The following is a 19,831-nucleotide window of genomic DNA, read 5'->3' on the forward strand; positions in this document are numbered from 1 at the left end:
ACAACTTACAATGGTAACCTGGGCAAGCCGTGAACATGACCAATCAACGGCATGGCACCTCAGCTACACAATAACCAAATGTGGGGAGAGGTGGCAACCAGGCATGTGTGAAGGATGCAGTAGAACCATGATTGGGACAGTGCACAATGCCAAGAGTGGCGGCAATGTGCTGGACAGACTGCAGTATGCAGAACACACCCATATCCACGGCGACATACATCTCTGGTGTATGGAGTGTAGTGGACAGTGGATGCAACCATGTCACCCCAGGCAGTGGGGGCCCTTGCGGAAATGTGCCTGTTACGCCCCCCCCCAATAAGCGTGAGCATAGTGGGATGGCACGGTTCAAGTTCAAGTTCAAGTTCAAGAATTTATATAGCGCACTACTCACCCAGAGGGTCTCAAGGCGCTTGGGAGGGGGATTATTATTTATCGAATAGCCAGGTTTTGAGTTCTTTTCTGAAGGGGATGTGGTTTTGTGTAAGGCGGAGGTCAGTGGGGAGTGAGTTCCAGGTCTTGGCCGCCAGGTAGGAGAAGGATCTACCTCCCATGGTGTACACCAGGGCAGCGTAGGGGTGTGAATAAAAAGCACATAGCCTTGGGCGTGGTCCTCTTTCGGAAAGCCCAATGTCTCTGCCAGGACAGTGCTTTCCACCCTGCCATGAGGCCAACGCTGTCCTCGTTAACGGAGTTACCTGCAATCCTCTGCGGTCTCATACTGCTGGCTAGCATCTTGAAAGGGCTCATACCTGTTTTAACTAATTTTAAGGAGGATACGCTGCTACTTTGTCTTCAGATAATTGCCGCATGGTTTTAAAAAACTATTTGGGTTTTTAAAGTTATGAATGCTGCTGACATTAATTGCTGCTAATTATATGTTCTTTTGCACACTAACTTCTCCTTCTTGAGGCTTCCCCGGTCCGCCACGGCTCTGCCGATTGTTGCGGAGGGAAGACCTCAGCTTTTCCTCACTCCCGGCCGACGCCTTCCGCCCAGGTCAGCGCTCTAGTGGCCGGGCGAGAGTATTTAGAGGCGTGCGGGACCAGGTGTCTTTGCGGTCTCATACTGCTGGCTAGCATCTTGAAAGGGCTCATACCTGTTCTAGCTCATTTTAAGGAGGATACGCTGCTACTTTGCACTTCAGATAATTGCCGCATGGTTTTAAAAAACGATTTGGGTTTTTAAACTTATGAATGCTGCTGACATGAATTGTTGCTAATTATATGTTCTTTTGCACACTAACTTCTCCTTCTTGAGGCTTCCCCGATCCGCCACGGCTCTGCCGATTGTTGCGGAGGGAAGACCTCAGCTTTTCCTCACTTCCGGCCGACGCCTTCCGCCCAGGTCAGCGCTCTAGTGGCCGGGCGAGAGTATTTAGAGCCATACTGGATCGGACGCGCGCAGCGGGCACTCCGCAGGCGCGCCAAAGGTGTGCCTAAGGCAAGCCCTTCTGCACCCGTCTGCGCCGGGCCTGTGCTCAGGGCCGGCTATGCTGCTGCATCGGATACAGGCATGGGGGGTCGCCACTCCTATAGTAGGGCATCACTACTCAGTCTGAATCCAGGCATCCATGCTGGCCAGAAACGCTGTGTTATGAGTTCAGCCCCTAACTGGGGCTGTCCTGATTGCAACTTTCACTTTAGCACTGACATGGCAGGGAGGAACACGCTTGGGGTGCATGAGCCGATAGTGTGGGCCGCCCTGATCAATGCACGTTCCATGGTGAAGCATGCAGCTCACATTTTTGACCTAATAGGGGACAACAACTTAGATGTCCTGTTTATTAGAGAATCGTGGCTCAGGGAGTCGTGCCAGCCGGTGGTTGAGCTCGCCGTTCCCAGAGGTTATCGCCTGGCACGTGCTGACCGGAAAACCGGGAAAAGGGGGGGCACTGCGGTGGTGTTTAGGGAATCCTGGGCATTTGTTTGCGCATCCTCCACGGCAGTCATGGAGTGTGAGGCCCTGGTTTTTTCCTTCCCCTTTTCCCCCCACTTTACTTTAGGAGGCACGCTGGTATATCGCCCCCCTGGGCAGCCGAGGACATTCTTGAAGTCCCTGGGTGAGTCCATGGCTGAGCGAGTCATACACTTCCCCAAATACCTTCTTCTAGGAGATTTTAATATTCATTTGGACTCCCCGGAAACCTCAGACTCAGCAGCTCTATTGGACCTGCTGAGCCTAACTCAGCTAACCCAATGGGTCTCTAAGTCTACTCACTCAAGGGGCCACCTGTTAGATCTGGTGTGCTCCAATTTTGAGCTTCTTACTAAGGAACCCTTGCCGGTAACTTGGTCCGATCATGCCTTGATTGTTTTTTCATGGGCTGCGGGTAAGCTCCCCCGCCGCTCACGTCCCTCTTCAGGCCCGATAGCCCGTAAGATTAACATCCTAGGGCTGGCCGAGGCCTTGACACATGCCCAGCCAGGACCCTGTGTAGATCTGGAGGGTGCAGTAGACCAATTTAACATCTGGGTCAGACAAGGGGTGGAATCCACATGTAAACCCCGGCCAAATGTGCCCCGGCGTGAGTTGCCCTCCCAGCCATGGTATACCACTGAGATGAAAGATCTGAAACTGTGCTGCAAGAAGATGGAACGCCTATTGTCCTTTAGCTAAATCCAGGCTGCGCCTGACGCAGAGAACCTATTACACCACCGTAAGAAAAGCGAAAAGTGAGCACTTCGCGACCAGAATCATGAAGGCTAACAATAACAGCAAGGAGATTTTTTGCCATTGTAAAACACTTTATGTCACCGCAAGCAGAAGATAAGACTATCCCCGCCTCTTCAGACTGGTGTGAGGAGCTGTCAGCTTTCTTTATTAACAAAATTAAACTAATTGAAGATAGTTTAGCCCTGTTTGCTTCACCTACCTGTTCTCCGCCTGTACCCGTCATCTGCCCCACCCCTACCAGGATTTTCTCCCAATTTACCTTGATCGAGCTGCCTGATGTTCTCGCCATTCTCAGGTCTCTAAAGTCAGGTGCCCCTTCAGACCCTTGCCCGGCTAGAGTTCTTGCTGGTGTGGCGGACACAGTGGGCCTGGAAGTCACCACCATTGTCAACTGGTCACTGCAGTAAGCAACGGTGCCCTGACAGTGGAAACAGGCCATGCTTCTCCCGCTTTTAAAGAAGCCTACAGCGGATCCTTTGTTGCCGGTCAATTATCGGCCAATATCTTTATTACCAGCACTAGCCAAAGTCTACGAAAAGGTGGCTTTTCGCCAACTAAATGCTTTCGTTGAGGACTCGGGGGCTCTTCACCCGGCTCAGTCAGGCTTCAGATCATCCTACAGCACTGAGACAGCACTGGTGGAGGTGATGAGGCCATTAGGGAGTGTTTGGACGGGGGCGTCAGAGCGGCCCTGATTTTGCTGGACCTCTCTGCTGCCTTCGATACCGTCCCCCACCAGTTGCTTCTCTCTCGTCTGTCTTCCATCGGCCTCTCTGGTACTGCGTGGGCCTGGGTGGAATCTTTTTTGAGCTCCTGCTCCCAGCAAGTTTTGATGCCTCCCTTTTCATCCTCTGCCGAGGAGGTCCTGGCGGGAGTCCCTCAGGGCTCAACCCTGAGCCCGTTACTTTTTAACATCTATCTGAACCCCCTGATCTCCCTGGATCCTTGGATGCTTGATTCCGGTCTGGGAAAGACATGGCTTGGTAGTTCGGACTGGACTGTTCCCATGAGGCACAGGGTCAGAGCTGATTTGCATATCGCCAGTGTCTAACCCAGGGTGGTGTGGAGTGCAAAAAAACGATGGATTTAGGCCCAGATCCTTGTACTGGGGTGAATGTATGACATTGTTCTACATTCTGTCCATCAACCGTGTTTTTTTGCAATTTTCACCCGAGTGGGCTGGGTATGCTCAGACGTGAGTCCCAGGCTCTCCACACCACTGGAGTCAAGCTATCCAGGCTGATGAAGGCTGATAGCCAGAAACTGGTACTTGGATGCTTGATTCCGGTCTGGGAAAGACATGGCTTGGTAGTTCGGACAGGACTGTTCCCATGAGACACAGGGTCAGAGCTGATTTGCATATAGCCAGTGTCTAACCCAGGGTGGTGTGGAGTGCAAAAAAACGATGGATTTAGGCCCAGATCCTTGTACTGGGGTGAATGTATGACATTGTTCTACATTCTGTCCATCAACTGTGTTTTTTGCAATTTTCACCCCGAGTGGGCTGGGTATGTGTTGTATTTTGTATTATGTTTCTTACGTTTCTCTTTTAAGATACTCTATTGTATTTCCCTTTTAATATGCTCATTGGTTCTGTGCACATGCACCTTCTGTAGATTCCATTTAGAATTGTTTTTATGTGAATGCTGATACTGGCAGATACCTGCTGAGAACAGATGAAATGAGTACTGTGCTGTCTCTATTAAACCAGTACCAACTATAACTTGGATTTATTGGAGTCCTTATTACAAATTTGGCGACGAGGGTGACCAGTACCTACTACTCAACTACAGCACAGGAGTGGTACAACTTCAATTTTAATTATTTTACCATTTTGCATCTGGATAATTGGATTTAATTCTCCTGCCTCATAAAGAATCTCTGAAGATTTGGATTCCTGATTCCTGAGAGTACTCTAGTCTATTCAGGTGAAGGAGAAAGCGCTTTACTCAAGACTTCTAGCGTTTAAACAAGTGTTTGGTAGTGGTTCAACTTTAAACATACCACTGCGTCCTACACTACGCTTCCTTGAAGGTGCGCTTGGCTGGGAGTAATAACACAGAAAAAAGGAGTTCTCTACCTTTTTCCCGGATGAAATGGTGAATTTTCGTGAATTTCCTCAACTTTTGGGATTTTGCATCATTTGAATAGATGTCCGCTTCGTGTGGCGTATTCGTTTAACCGGCGCGTGGACGCTGATCCAGCTGACTGACTGCTGCATTCTTGTTCGTCATCGGAGGGACTGTGTCGGTGTCGGAGTGACGGCAGCTACATCATCGCGCATGCGCGTATGCGTCATCACGTTACGGGCGGCCATTTTGTGTTGGCATAGCAACGCTGACACAAAGAGAAGCTCGGTCGAGCGCCGCAATTACTACAAGTTCTTCATTGCGGAGTGAATTATTTTGAGTTGACTTAGCAACGCTGACATAAAGAAAAGCTTGGTATTCTCATTTCACCATGGACAACACATCGAGCGCCGCAATTATCACACGTTATTCATTGCTGGTTGAATTGTAATATTTAAATAGCGTGTTTTACTGTTTATTTCGTTTTCTTTTAGATTCTGATAATAAGCTTGGATACAATATTGAATGTTGTTTTGATTACAAATTAGGCATTATATATATATTATTAAGCTTGTGCATATCACAGCATTTTACATAGCCATGCAATTCGATCCACCTACAAAGTTTCTGCAAAGCAAAGGGGATCCACCCATTCCTTGGAACAGGTGGAAAGAGGAATTTTTGACCTATTTGAAAGCCATAGATAGAGAAAGGATGGGGAATGAAAGGAAGAAAAATATTTTCCTGCATTGTCTAGGATCGGAAGGGCAAGCTATTTTTAGGACTTTGCCTCCTATTCCTGGGGATTTGGGGAATTTTGATGAGGCGATGTTGCGGGTGGAGACAAGGTTCAAACCTACAACCAGTATTGCTCTAAATCGCTATAAATTTTATACTAGGGCACAAAAGGAGTCGGAAAGTTTTGATGATTTCTTGACAGCATTGAGGTCATTAGTAGTTTCATGTAATTTTGGAGAAATTACTGATGAAATGATAAGGGACCAGATCATAGTGAATGTCAAGTGTAAGAAAACACAAGAGCAGCTGTGGATTTTAGGAAATCCTACGTTAAAAGAAAGTATTTCTACAGCAAAAGCGTTTGAACAATCCAACAAATGGATGAAAACCATTGAGGATAATTCTAAAGGTACAAAGAATGATAAGGCGGGTGATGAGATAGGGGCTATTAGTAATGTTAAAAGCAATGTTCATTCCAATAAGAGTGTTGGGAAAAATCAGATCGTTTGTTACAGATGTGGAAGTAATAATCATGTTGCTTCTTTCAAATTCTGTCCCGCCATTGGAAAAGAATGTAGTAAGTGCGGCAGGATTGGTCATTTCTCCAAAGCATGTAGGGATTGGAAAAAAGGGAATAATGATCATAATATCAATCACTTTAAGAGGAATGAGGTTTCATGTGTGACATCTCATCCTTCTTCTGAAGTCGCTTGCGTTCAGTGTATGCATTCTAAAAGTGGTGAAGTGACGAGTGATTGTGGAATGGTTGTCTCTCTGTTGAATATTGGAGTAGTTGATGGGGAAGTACTCAACTCACCTAAATGTCTTGTGAGTTTCCTTGGTGTAGATCTTGAATTGATGGCGGATTCTGGTTCTCCTTGGACTATAATTACGAAAGATTATTTTTGTGAGAAATTTGGTTCAAGGATATCGGAGAAAGAACTAACGCCTCCAGATATCAGTGCCCTGTGTTTCAATAAATCCACCATTGATTTTATAGGATACTTGCAATCTACCATTAGTTTTAAAGGGAGGTCAGCTGTTATTAATTTGTATGTTGCAAAGAAGGGCATTGATGTACTTGGGTGGAGAGATCAGTGGAAATTAGGTATAATGTTAAACCCACGATCTAGGGACCCAGTTATGTTATGTGATAATACATGTTCGGAAATTAATTCTATTGTCACAACAAAGGGTGACGACAAAAGAGAGAAATTAGCAAATGAATTCCCTACAGTGTTCTCTGAGAAGTTAGGGAAATTAAAAGGTTTCAGTCATGGGATCAAACTCAAACAAGGAGCTGTGCCTCTTGTACAGAAACTCAGAAATGTACCGCTCAATGTCAGGGAGGAACTGAGTAATGCACTTAAAGAAATGTTGGACAACGGAGTAATAGAAGAAATTGAGTCATCTGAGTGGGTTTCCCCAGTTGTTCTTGCTCGCAAACCTGATAAAAGTCTGAGACTCTGCATAGATTTAAGAGCTTTAAATGCTAATATTGTGGTTGATTGCCATCCCCTACCTAACATCAATGAAGTGGTGAGCATGCTAGAGGGTGCCACAGTTTTTTCTACTCTCGATCTTAGATCGGCATATCACCAGATAGAATTAACGAAAGAGACCAGATATTTAACAGCCTTTATTACACCTCAAGGTTTATATCAATTTAAACGCATGCCGTTTGGATTAGCATCTGCGGCATCCGTTTTCCAAAGATCCATGTTTCATTTGTTTAAGGAGATGGGGGATTACGTTAAATGCTTCCAAGATGACATTCTTGTTTTTTCAAAAAATATTGAAGTTCATAACGAACATTTAAGAAATGTATGTAGGATCTTAAGTGATTCTGGTTTGACTATCAAAGACAATAAATGTAAATTGTTTCAAGAGGCAATAGAATACTTAGGACACACGATCTCTAAGGATGGGGTATCTCCTAAAAGGTCGTTGGTTGATGCAATTTTAAAAGCACCTGCACCAGATTGTAAGGAGAAACTGTTATCATTTTCTGGTCTTTGTGAGTACTACAGTAAATTTATCAAAGATTTTGCTTCAAAGATGGAACCCATAAGAGAACTTGCTAGAAAAGACGTGGAATTTGTGTGGGGTGGCAGGCAGCAAAATGCATTTGAGTCTATAAAAGCTGATATGGTAAATGCTCCTACTCTCAGACCTTTTTGTTTGAATAAGCTATGCCTGTTGACGGTTGATGCTAGCCTTTACGGTTTGGGTTGTGTTTTATCACAACGCTCAGGGAAAGAAGAGTGGAATGTTGCGTTTGCATCTCGTACTCTCACTGCCACGGAAAGGGGATATGCTGTCATTGAGAAGGAACTTTTAGGTTGTGTGTGGGCTGTGGAACATTTTCGCAATTACATATGGGGTGCAAGGTTTATGTTGAGGACGGACCATAAGCCTTTGGTGAATATTTTATCCCCTGGAGGAGGGTTGAGAGCTACTGCTCGTATAGCCAGACTCATGTCACGTCTTCAAGAGTATAGTTTTGATATTGAATATATTCCAGGCAAGTTGAATGGCACTGCAGACTGTCTGTCCAGATTACCATGTAAATATGCTGATGAGCCTTGTGAAGATGAAGTGGTGGTCAGCATTACCGAGTCTGTGTCTGATAATTTTAAGACTATTTCTGAAGAAGCATGGAAGAGCAGTATGAGTAAGGATGCCTTACTTTGTCAAGTAAGAGATTTCATCAACAAGGGTTGGCCTTGTAAAGGAGAGGTGTATGGGGACTTATTACCTTTTATAAATATTAAAGATGAATTAGTTACTGAGGGTGATTTGATATTTAGAGCTGACAAGTGTATACCTCCATTTGAGATTCGTGAGTTTATTTTGAGACTCAGTCATGAATGTCATATGGGCATGTCATCCATGAAGAGGTTAATAAGATCCAATTTCTGGTGGCCAGGTGTGGATAGGTTTGTGGACAGGTTTGTAAGAGAATGCCCAGAATGCATAGAAAGTGACAAGTCTTGCAAATGTAGTCTAGCTCCTTTGATTCCTGTTAAATGGCCTGAACACCCATGGCAGAAGTTGGGTGTTGACATATCTGGTCCATTCAATTTTTTGCCCTCTGAGTGTAGGTTTGCCATTGTAGTAGTTGACTATCATTCAAAGTGGCCAGAGGTCAAGCTCATTTCTCATCCCAATACTAGCAATGTGATTTTGTTTTTAAAAGAGTTGTTTGCCCGAGAAGGTACTCCTGAAATGATGATTTCAGATAATGGAGTGCAATTCAAATCATCTGAGATTCAGGAGTTCTTTAGAGATTGTGGCGTCAAGCATATCACAACTGCCTTGTATGAACCTCAAGGGAATGGACAAGTTGAGAGATACAACAGGGTTCTCAAACAGGATATTATTTGGGACCGTACTTTTGGAAGTTTATGGAGAGAGAAATTAAGGGAGAGACTTTGGTTGTATCGAATTACACCTCATAAAACTACTGAGGTTTCACCTTTCTGCTTATTGAGAGGTAGGGATCCCATTTCCAAATTGTGTCCCTGGTGGTTCAAAAAGAATTGTGACTCTCATAAAACTGCACCGGATGTTTCTGAAGTTGGGCAAAAAGTTGAAATTAAACAACACAAGATCAAATATGATTATGATAAGCGCATGAAGGTTAAGATACCTGAGTTTAATAGTGGTGATTGGGTGAGAATTCGAAAACCGGGTTTCATTATTAAAGGTGATGTAAAGTTTGGTAAACCCATCAAAGTTGTTAAAGTGAATCGCAACAGTGTAGTTACACAAGATGGAAAAGTTTGGAATGTCCGTCGTGTCTCTAAATGCAAATCTATATACTAATGTTTTTTCTTAAGGGGGAAAATGTGTTGTATTTTGTATTATGTTTCTTACGTTTCTCTTTTAAGATACTCTATTGTATTTCCCTTTTAATATGCTCATTGGTTCTGTGCACATGCACCTTCTGTAGATTCCATTTAGAATTGTTTTTATGTGAATGCTGATACTGGCAGATACCTGCTGAGAACAGATGAAATGAGTACTGTGCTGTCTCTATTAAACCAGTGCCTACTATAACTTGGATTTATTGGAGTCCTTATTACAGTATGCTCAGACGTGAGTCCCAGGCTCTCTACACCACTGGAGTCAAGCTATCCAGGCTGATGAAGGCTGATAGCCAGAAACCGGTCCTTGGATGCTTGATTCCGGTCTGAGAATGACATGGCTTGGTAGTTCGGACTGGACTGTTCCCATGAGGCACAGGGTCAGAGCTGATTTGCATATAGCGAGTGTCTAACCCAGGGTGGTGTGAAGTGCAAAAAAACGATGGATCTAGGCCCAGATCCTTGTACTGGGGTGAATGTATGACATTGTTCTACATTCTGTCCATCAACTGTGTTTTTTGCAATTTTCACCCGAGTGGGCTGGGTATGCTCAGACGTGAGTCCCAGGCTCTCCACACCACTGGAGTCAAGCTATCCAGGCTGAGGAAGGCTGATAGCCAGAAACCGGTCCTTGGATGCTTGATTCCGGTCTGGGAATGACATGGCTTGGTAGTTCGGACTGGACTGTTCCCATGAGGTACGGGGTCAGAGCTGATTTGCATATAGCCAGTGTCTAACCGAGGGTGGTGTGGAGTGCAAAAAAACCGATGGATTTAGGCCCAGATCCTTGTACTGGGGTGAATGTATGACATTGTTTTACATTCTTTGCATCAACTGTGTTTTTTGCAATTTTCACCCCGAGTGGGCTGAGTATGCTCAGACGTGAGTCCCAGGCTCTCCACACCACTGGAGTCAAGCTATCCAGGCTGATGAAGGCTGATAGCCAGAAACCGGTCCTTGGATGCTTGATTCCGGTCTGGGAATGACATGGCTTGGTAGTTCGGACTGGACTGTTCCCATGAGGCACGGGGTCAGAGCTGATTTGCATATAGCCAGTGTCTAACCCAGGGTGGTGTGGAGTGCAAAAAAACAATGGATTTAGGCCCAGATCCTTGTACTGGGGTGAATGTATGACATTATTCTACATTCTGTCCATCAACTGTGTTTTTTGCAATTTTGATTTAGGAGGTCACACTTAAATTGTGCATTTTGGTATATAAAGCATTTTAAACCCAAATTAAAGCATTCTATCCGCTGGTAACACTTGCGGTTTAAAAATAGACGTTGATAATATCCACAAATTTAACATGAATTAGACCACGTCACTTTAAACTCTAAAAAAACTTCTGCACCCAGTAAACATCAGTAAAGAGACCGCATACACTTCCGCCATTTTGGGTAGGGAATAGAAAGATAGCTTTGGGCGCCATCTTGGAGCGTCCTCGCGCTCGCGCTTTAATTGGCGAGCCTATTTAAGGCGAACTCATTTTCAGGGCAGGCCTTGACAGATGCTTACCTGATTGGACACACGCTGCTGCAGGCGCTTCGCCGCGCTTTTAACTTTCCTCGTTTTGTATCTTGTTTGGATTTTAATTTCTGCATTTATTCCCTGATTTTAGTAGGGTCCTGGCCCCCTCCTCTTACTGCACATAATCGGCTCCCTCACCGCCGTTTTGGCGGGTCTGGATCCCGGGGGTGGCTCATTGTGGGCGCCATTTTGGGTAGGGAATAGAAAGATAGCTCCATCTTGGAGCGTCCTCGCGCTCGCGCTTTAATTGGCGAGCCTATTTAAAGCTCCCATCTCCCGCGCAGCGGGACGCGCAGGTGAGGACGCCGTCGCTTAGCCGGAGTCGTGCCAGAGTCCTGCCCGTCTGCGCTCGTCCGCGCCGAGGCAGCGCGAGGCTGGGCAGGCTCTGTATATCAACACATCATTGTTTCGCCGCCCCTGGTTGGGATGATTTCCTACACACGGTCAGAGCTGCTGGTCATAGGGCAAACGTCCAAAGGAGATGCGTGTAAGCCTGTGGACCCTTTAATTGGCCCATACAGCTGCGCCTGTAATGGCTGGTCTCTTAAGACCCCTACTAAAATATGCTCCTTGGAGAATGCCGCCCCAACCACACGATTACGTGTTGCATCGCGAGATCCACGTATTTGGTGCCTTAATGTTAGATCACTTGTAAAACATCACTTGTCTATCTATGACCTGATAGAGAAAGAGGATCCCGATCTTTTCTTAATGACAGAAACTTGGCTCCAGGACTCCGACTCTGCCATATTGAATCTTGCATTCCCTCAGAACTATACCATCTTCACTTCTAACAGGACCACAAGAGGTGGCGGTATTGCTATGGCAGTCAAATCCTGTTTTCCGGCGGAATGGAAGCCGTCAGGGCTACCCGCTTGTGAAAGCGCCATTTTTAAAGTTGCCTTTTCCCATCAATTTACTTTCAGTGGCCTCCTTGTATACCGCCCCCCCGGCAATGATTCGGTTTTAGGTCTGCGCTGGCAGACATGGTCAGTCCTATAGCACTCGGCTGTGCCAATTTTAATATTTTGGGTGACCTCAACATCCATTTTGATAATGGATCTTCCACTATCGTGAGCTCCTTATTGGCGGATCTGGAAGCTCTCCAACTGACTCAGCTCGTTACCCTTCCAACCCACTCGGGAGGCCATATTCTTGACCCCTTCTTCTCCACACTAGATGGGTTAAGGTTGTCAGAACCGAGGCTGATGGGGTGGACTGATCACCTGTTAATAGAAGCTTTCTGTCCAGTCCACGATAAGCCTTTTATATCCACAGACAGGCCTATCTTTAAAAGGCCTTGGCATAAGCTTACGTTGGAAGAGTTCTACGGTATACTAGAGCGAAAACCGCTGAGTACCTTCACGAATGTGGATCAAGGATATCAACATTTCTGCGCTTGGATTACAGATGCCTTGGACGCTCTTATACCTTTGCGGTGGTCGAAAGGCCGGACAAAAACACCTAGCCCCTGGTATAATGAATCTCTCGCAGAATTGAAGAAATCCTGCCGTAAAACAGAGAGGGAATGGAGACGTTCCTATGACCCCGCGCTGAAAACTCGATATTTCACTGAGCTGAAGCTCTATCATAGAGCTATCTGCAGAGCAAGAGCTGCATTTTATGCGCAAGAATTTGCTACCAGCCCCAATCCTTCAAAACTGATTTTTAAGGTATTGAAGGATCTTATGAAAAATAGATCCTCATCAGAGGTGATTTGCACAGACTTGCACTGTGACAAATTGGCCTCCTTTTTTGTGGAGAAAGTGGCAAAAATCTATCGTGGGTTTGACACACTCCACAAGGATCGATTGGCTTTTACCCCTGTCACGGCAGATTTTGAGCCTCTGGCCATTCTACCTGAATTGTCTAGTGAGGCCTTTGACAGGTTCAGCCTTAAGGTCAAGTCAGGCTCTCCTGCGGACCCGTTAAAGCCAGCCTTCATTAATACACTTTCCCCGCTTTGCCGTGACCCCATATTGAACCTTATCAATATGTCACTGTCTTGTGGAACGGTACCGGTGGCATGGAAACAGGCAGTGGTCACTCCGATATTAAAAAAAGCCAACTCTGATCCCCGACTGCCAGAAAACTATCGACCTATCTCCCTGTTGCCTTGGATCGCCAAAGTAACAGAAGCCCATGTCAACTCTGTTCTGTCCGAACATCTGGCTCGCAACCAGATTCTGGATTCCAGTCAGAACGGCTTCCGGTCAGGACACAGTACCGAGACGGCATTACTTTACATCACGGAACATCTTCGCCAGGTACTTGACTCAGGTCATACTGCAGCGCTTATACTATTAGATCTAAGCGCTGCCTTCGATACTGTGTCCCACCATATACTTATCCAACGCTTACAGGAGGCGGGAGTGACGGATGTCGCTCTCCAGTGGTTTCGGTCCTTTCTGGCAGACCGCTCCTTTAAAGTGGCTATACCACCTGGTCAATCTGCCACCTATCCTTTGGAGCTCGGGGTACCACAGGGATCTTCGTTGAGCCCAACAATGTTCAACCTCTATGTGAAACCGTTGGCTGGTGTCGTCAAACAGTGGGGTCTTACGATGACCTCATACGCTGACGACACACAGCTAGCGGTGACACTTAGTGAAGACCCTGAGGTGGAGGCCCCCAGATTCCGTGCGGGTCTCTTGGCAGTAGCCGGCTGGCTCCGCACCAACTGCCTCCAGTTGAATGCCACCAAAACGGAGGTATTGGTTCTAGGGAAGCACGCAGAGCAATGGGGAAATCAGTGGTGGCCTTCGGAGCTTGGTGTCACTCCTATTCCAGCTGCTGGAGTGAGAAATTTAGGAGTATGGGTAGACTCTGCGTTGACCTTCAGAGATCACACCATGAAGGTGGCTGCCACGTGCTACGGAATTCTGCGTGGTACCAGGCCGGTCCTAAAGTACTTTGATCCCCCTACCAGACAGCTTGTAGTCCAAGCCTCAATACTTTCTCGGCTGGACTACGGCAGTTCACTGCTATTAGGGGTGAATCAAGCGGAGGCCTCTAGGCTCCAAAGAGTACAAAATGCCGCGGCACGAGCCATTGTGGGCCTTCCCAGACACTGTTCAGTGTCTGGCACCATCACGGCCTTGCACTGGCTCCCGGTCAGACAGCGCATTAAATTCAAGGCGCTGTGTCTGGCCTTTAAAATTCTAAAATTTTCGTCGCCGCCGGCACTTGCTCCTCTTCTTATACCCTACAAGCCTTCTAGATCCTTGAGATCAGAGGGGCTTCATCTAGCCATCTGTCCACGCTTCAAGCTGAGCAGAATGGGTGGCCGATCCTTTAGGGTGCTAGCGGCAAGTTTATGGAATTCGCTCCCTGTTCACATTCGAGCCCTTGAAGATTTGCTCACCTTCAGGCAGGCGATTAAAACCTTCCTGTTCCCGGCATCTAGTTAATTCCTTTTCTTTTATTATGTGTTATGTTACAGCATCTGTCAGAGCGCCAGGACGCCCCTTTGCTGGGGCAGCTGTGCGCTATAAAAATACCAAATAACATAACATAACATAACATAACTTCCGGCGCTGACTTGATTTCGCTTTACTGAGAAGCGGTTACTAGTTTCCAAACAAACAAAGTGCGGGATGAGTCTTTGTCGGAACTTCACGCTCATAATTTAAGTAAGTGAATTGCCAAGACCAAACCTCGCCTCAGTATACTGCAAACAGGCAGGAATGAATAAACGCAATAACCGCGTTTCATCCTTTGTTTAGAAACACGGCGTCCACAACCCGTTTCAGAAGTCGTTTATCAACATACACAGGTGCCACAAGATGCGCTTGCCAGTAAGTTTATAAGATCGTTGTATGGTCCACTGGAAAGAGATAATTGCTGCAGACCTGCCACAGTAATCGTTTATTTGTTCCCCCGTTTTTTCCCTCTTTGACAGACATAAAGGAATTAATGACTATTGGCACAATACAAATTATTGACGGCCATCAGCCGGTTGAAGACTCGTAAAAGTAAACAATTTCCTTTGTCCTCCGCTGACTTCAAATGTAAAACCTTTTTCAAATAGTTTGCCAATTTTGGGTATACAGCAAAATTAACCCTTTAAATGACAGGCACTCTCCTGATTGTTTTAGGTCCTGTGAAGCGAGTTCAAAGTTATTTAATTTTCATTGAAGTGACACCTTGAACTTCAGGTACAACATCTTAAATTGCACATTGTAAATAAGTAGAGAAGAGGAGACGCCCCATTTTTAAATTATTTGCATTTAATTTCACTTGTAGGTTACACCTTGCCCCAACGCTCTGATGACAATCCCGTGAATCACCGTAGGTATTACCAACGTGTCGGCCATTTTCAATTGTCTTCCACATAGGGCAACTGTTAATTCCCATTCTCCGAAGTAAGGGTGGACAATTCACAATGCACCCTTCGGAGTTGAGAGATTTTTCCCATGTGGTCTAAAGTTCCCTCACAAAAAACGCCTATTGAGTGGTAAAATGGGGAGCTTCCAATAATTGTGTTATGCTGGTGTAATTTCATGTACTTTGTCCATTCAATATTGTTTTTGTTAATATCTTTGCACTGTTTTTGTTGCATATTCACAGTGTTCATGTATCCAAACCACAAATTTTGTATGTTAAATGTATCTCATTTCAGTCATGAAGTGAATGTCTATAATAAATATGCTTGAATTTATTACGAAAGAAATGTAATTCATACAGCAAAAAGCATATGAACCTATTGGTCATTGTTTTTTTCCACCAAATATAAATACCAGTAAAACGGATAACCAGGCACCCTTCCTTTTTTTGTACTATTGAATACTCGTCCATACCTGGTTTGCTAAGGACGAAACCCCCTATTGTATACATAACTATTGGGTCTGCAGCACTGATTGTGCCACCCCCTTAAGTAGCCTTTAAACATTTCTCCGGCCAGCCACTACAGAGCCTGTGTGTGCAGTTCTAACCTGTCAGGTCGACCTGGCAAAATAAACCTTTTACCAGGCCCAATCCATCCTTATTAATGTATATATGTCACCCCTAGTGCAGGCCTTGGACAGCCAAGAGGGTAGGGCCCAGTGTATTTCAAAAGCAGAATATGTACTTTTAAGTTTTACATGTCCTGGTATTATAAAACTCATACATTTGATTTTCACTACTGCAAGGCCTATCTCCCCCAGAGAATAACATTGGAGTTGCCTTATTACATTTTATAAGTGTAATTTCCAAATAGGAAGAGATAACTGGTTCAAGTTTGCAGTATCTGGCATCCTAATTTAAAATCCAAATTTATGGTAAAGTCGGATTTCAAATTAAAATTCTGAAAATGCCACTTTTAGAAAGTTATCATTTCTTGCCTTAGCCATTTGGTGCCTGCAGACTGTCTCTGGTCACATGACTGGGTGTAGTTAGGCTTTGTGAATTCCTCCTAGACAGCCACACACAATGGTAGCTTAGGTGTGACTGGAAGGTCCATCACTGGCAGGATGATAGGAAGGAGCTGGGCACAGCCCGACTTACATCTGAATAGGCTGCGTCCTGTTTCCACAGAAAGGGCTGCATACTCTTGGTGGTTAGACAGGAGCCAGTGCACGGAAGGCAGGGCTTCTGTGCATTTCAAAGGTATGTGTCAAGAAGCTTCTCCTCACTTCAAAGGCACCACTGTATGTAAAGGAAGGACCTTAGACACCACCACTTCAGTACACAGCTAGACTTGTGTATACTCTGCCAGGCAGAAGGGCTGATGTGCTGCTGAAAGGCCTGCCACTCTGCCCAACTACTGCTCTGAAGGACCTGCTGCCCTGCTGTGCTGGCCTGCTACACGCTGCCCTCTTCTCTGGGTGAGAAGGACTAGACCTGCATCTCTTGAACCCAGAACCCAGAGGGGCTCAAAGAGCTAGCTGGCTGGCCTCCTGATTTGAAGCCTCATGGATATAACAGGTTCCCCCTGACAGTTATGTCAGCCAAAGCCCATCCGCCTTAACCTGCTTAATGGTGATAGCTCCCCACCTGGCCATTATAGCTACCCCTCTAGTAGTGATTGTTTGCTGTGAGCAGGCAATCAGGTCCAGTCCAAGTTCCTTTAACAAAGTACGGTTATTCCACGGGACTTGCATCTCCTGTAACCATAAAACGTCTATATCCCAGGGTCTAATCGGTATGCAGACAAAATATCGATATTTAAATATCGATATACAATTATATCGAAGTTTAAATATCGAAGGGACATAATATAGAAGGTAAGTAATATCGATAGATTTAATATCGATATTAGTAATATCGAAGTTAGAAATATCGATGTCAGTAATATTGATGTTAATAATTTCGATGTTACTAATATCGATTTTTAAATGATTTTTGTGTATATTATTATGTATTTATTGTGTTTTTAATTTATTTTTATGTAATTTAATTAAATGTATTTTAGTACTGTAGCGGGTTTAGGATTTATAGGGGAATAGGGTGGGAAGTAATTAACTATGTTAAATTAATTATTAATTAGTAGGAATTATAAATATTTTTAATTAATTGGTAATTAATTGTAATTAATTGGTAATTAATTTTAATTAATTGATACATTGATAAATATGTTCTGTAGCGGGTTGTGGGTTTATAGGGGAATAGGGTGGGAAGTAATTTAATTATGTTAAATTAATTATTAATTAGTAGGAATTATAAATTAATTTTATTAAGTGGTAATTATTTTTAATTAATTGGTAATTATTTTTAATTATTTGATTAATTGATAAATATGTTCTGTAGCGGGTTGTGGGTTTATAGGGGAATTGGGTGGGAAGTAATTTAATTATGTTAAATTAATTATTAATTAGTAAGAATTATAAATTAAATTTAATTAATTGATAATTATTTGTAATTAATTGGTAATTAAATTTAATTAATTGATTAATTGATAATTATGTTCTGTAGCGGGTTGTGGGTTTATAGGGGAAAAGGGTGGGAAGTAATTTTAATGTAATTAAGTAATAATGTTCTTTAATTAATTGTTTTGTTAATTATATAATTGCCAATGAATTATTAATTAGTAATTAAATATTATTATATGGCATTTTTTAATTAATTTTTCTGGTTACAAATATTTTGCTAATCATGTTTTTAATAATTATGTATTGGTATTTGTAAATGGTTTATATTTATTTAATAGTTATTATTTTTATTATTTAAAAAAATAAATGTATTTATAAGTTTGTTATTTTTACCCCTACGCTATCCAACACTTTCCCTACTGTTGCACTCTCTGGAGTTGTAATTGTAATTGTTACCCCTACGCTATACAACACTTTCCCTACTGTTGCACTCTCTGGAGTTGGAATAGTAATTGTTACCCCTACGCTATCCAACACTTTCCCTACTGTTGCACTCTCTGGAGTTGGAATAGTAATTGTTACCCCTATGCTATCCAACACTTTCCCTACTATTGCACTCTCCAGAATGGGAATAGTAATTTTTAACTCTACGCTATCCAACACTTTCCCTACTGTTGCACTCTCTGGAGTGGGAATAGTAATTTTTACCCCTACGCTGTCCAACACTTTCCTTACTGTTGCACTCTCTGGAGTGGGAATAGTAATTTTTACCCCTACGCTATCCAACACTTTCCCTACTGTTGCACTCTCTGGAGTGAGAATAGTAATTTTTACCCCTACGCTATCTAACACTTTCCCTACTGTTGCACTCTCTGGAGTTGGAATAGTAATTGTTACCCCTATGCTATCCAACACTTTCCCTATTGTTGCACTTTCTGGAGTTGGAATAGTAATTGTTACCCCTTCGCTATCCAACACTTTCCCGACTGTTGCACTCTCTGGAGTTGGAATAGTAATTGTTACCCCTACGCTATCCAACATTTTCCCTATTGTTGCACTCTCTTGAGTTGGAATAGTAATTGTTACCCCTACGCTATCCAACAGTTTCCCTACTGTTGCACTCTCTGGAGAGGGATTAGTAATTTTTACCCCTACGCTATCCAACACTTTCCCTATTGTTGCACTCTCTGGAGTGGGAATAGTAATTTTTACCCCTACGCTATCCAACACTTTCCCTACTGTTGCACTCTCTGGAGTGGGAATAGAAATTTTTACCCCTATGCTATCCAACACTTTATCTACTGTTGCACTCTCTGGAGTTGGAATAGTAATTGTTACCCCAACGCTATCCAACACTTTCCTTACTGATGCACTCTCTGGAGTGGGAATAGTAATTTTTACCCCTACTCTATCCAACACTTTCCATACTGTTGCACTTTCTGGAGTGGGAATAGTAATTGTTACCCCTACGCTATCCAACACTTTCCCTACTGTTGCACTCTCTGGAGTGGGAATAGTAATTTTTACCCGTACGCTATCCAAAATGTATTTAATTTTTTCTATTAGTTTTACATTGTTATTAATTGTTATTTATATTTTTATTTTATGTATATACATTTATTTGTAATTTATCATATTTTCATTTATTTATAAGTTAGTAAAATAATTATTTTAGAGTTATTATTAATGAAGTATATACTATGTATTATTTTTTTATTATTATTAGTTTTTATTACATTATTTATTAATTTTAAATATTATAATATATTTTTAACTATGTTTATTACATTTATAAGTATTATTTTGTTAATATTACATTTTTTTATTAAAATAAAACAATATTTTCTCAAAAACGATATTTTTGACATCAATATATTTTTTTCGATATTTTTGTACTTACCTTGTTAGAGATAGGATCTCGATATTATTGTCATCGATATTTTTGTTGCAATATTTTGGTAGGTAGATATTTTTGTAGTCGATATTTTGTCATAGATTTGATCTAATCAGCTTCGCAAGCACCCCCTTTTCTTTGTATCACTTAGGCTGCAGCAGTTTAGAGAACAAATCCGAATCAAATCATGTCTACCTCCCATTCTTGAATATCATACTGACCAGCCAAAAAGCACTTCCAACTCCTCCTGCCAATAGCACTGACTAAGA

Source organism: Lissotriton helveticus, chromosome 2_2 (genome assembly GCF_964261635.1).
Source record: "Lissotriton helveticus chromosome 2_2, aLisHel1.1, whole genome shotgun sequence".
NCBI lineage: Eukaryota > Metazoa > Chordata > Amphibia > Caudata > Salamandridae > Lissotriton > Lissotriton helveticus.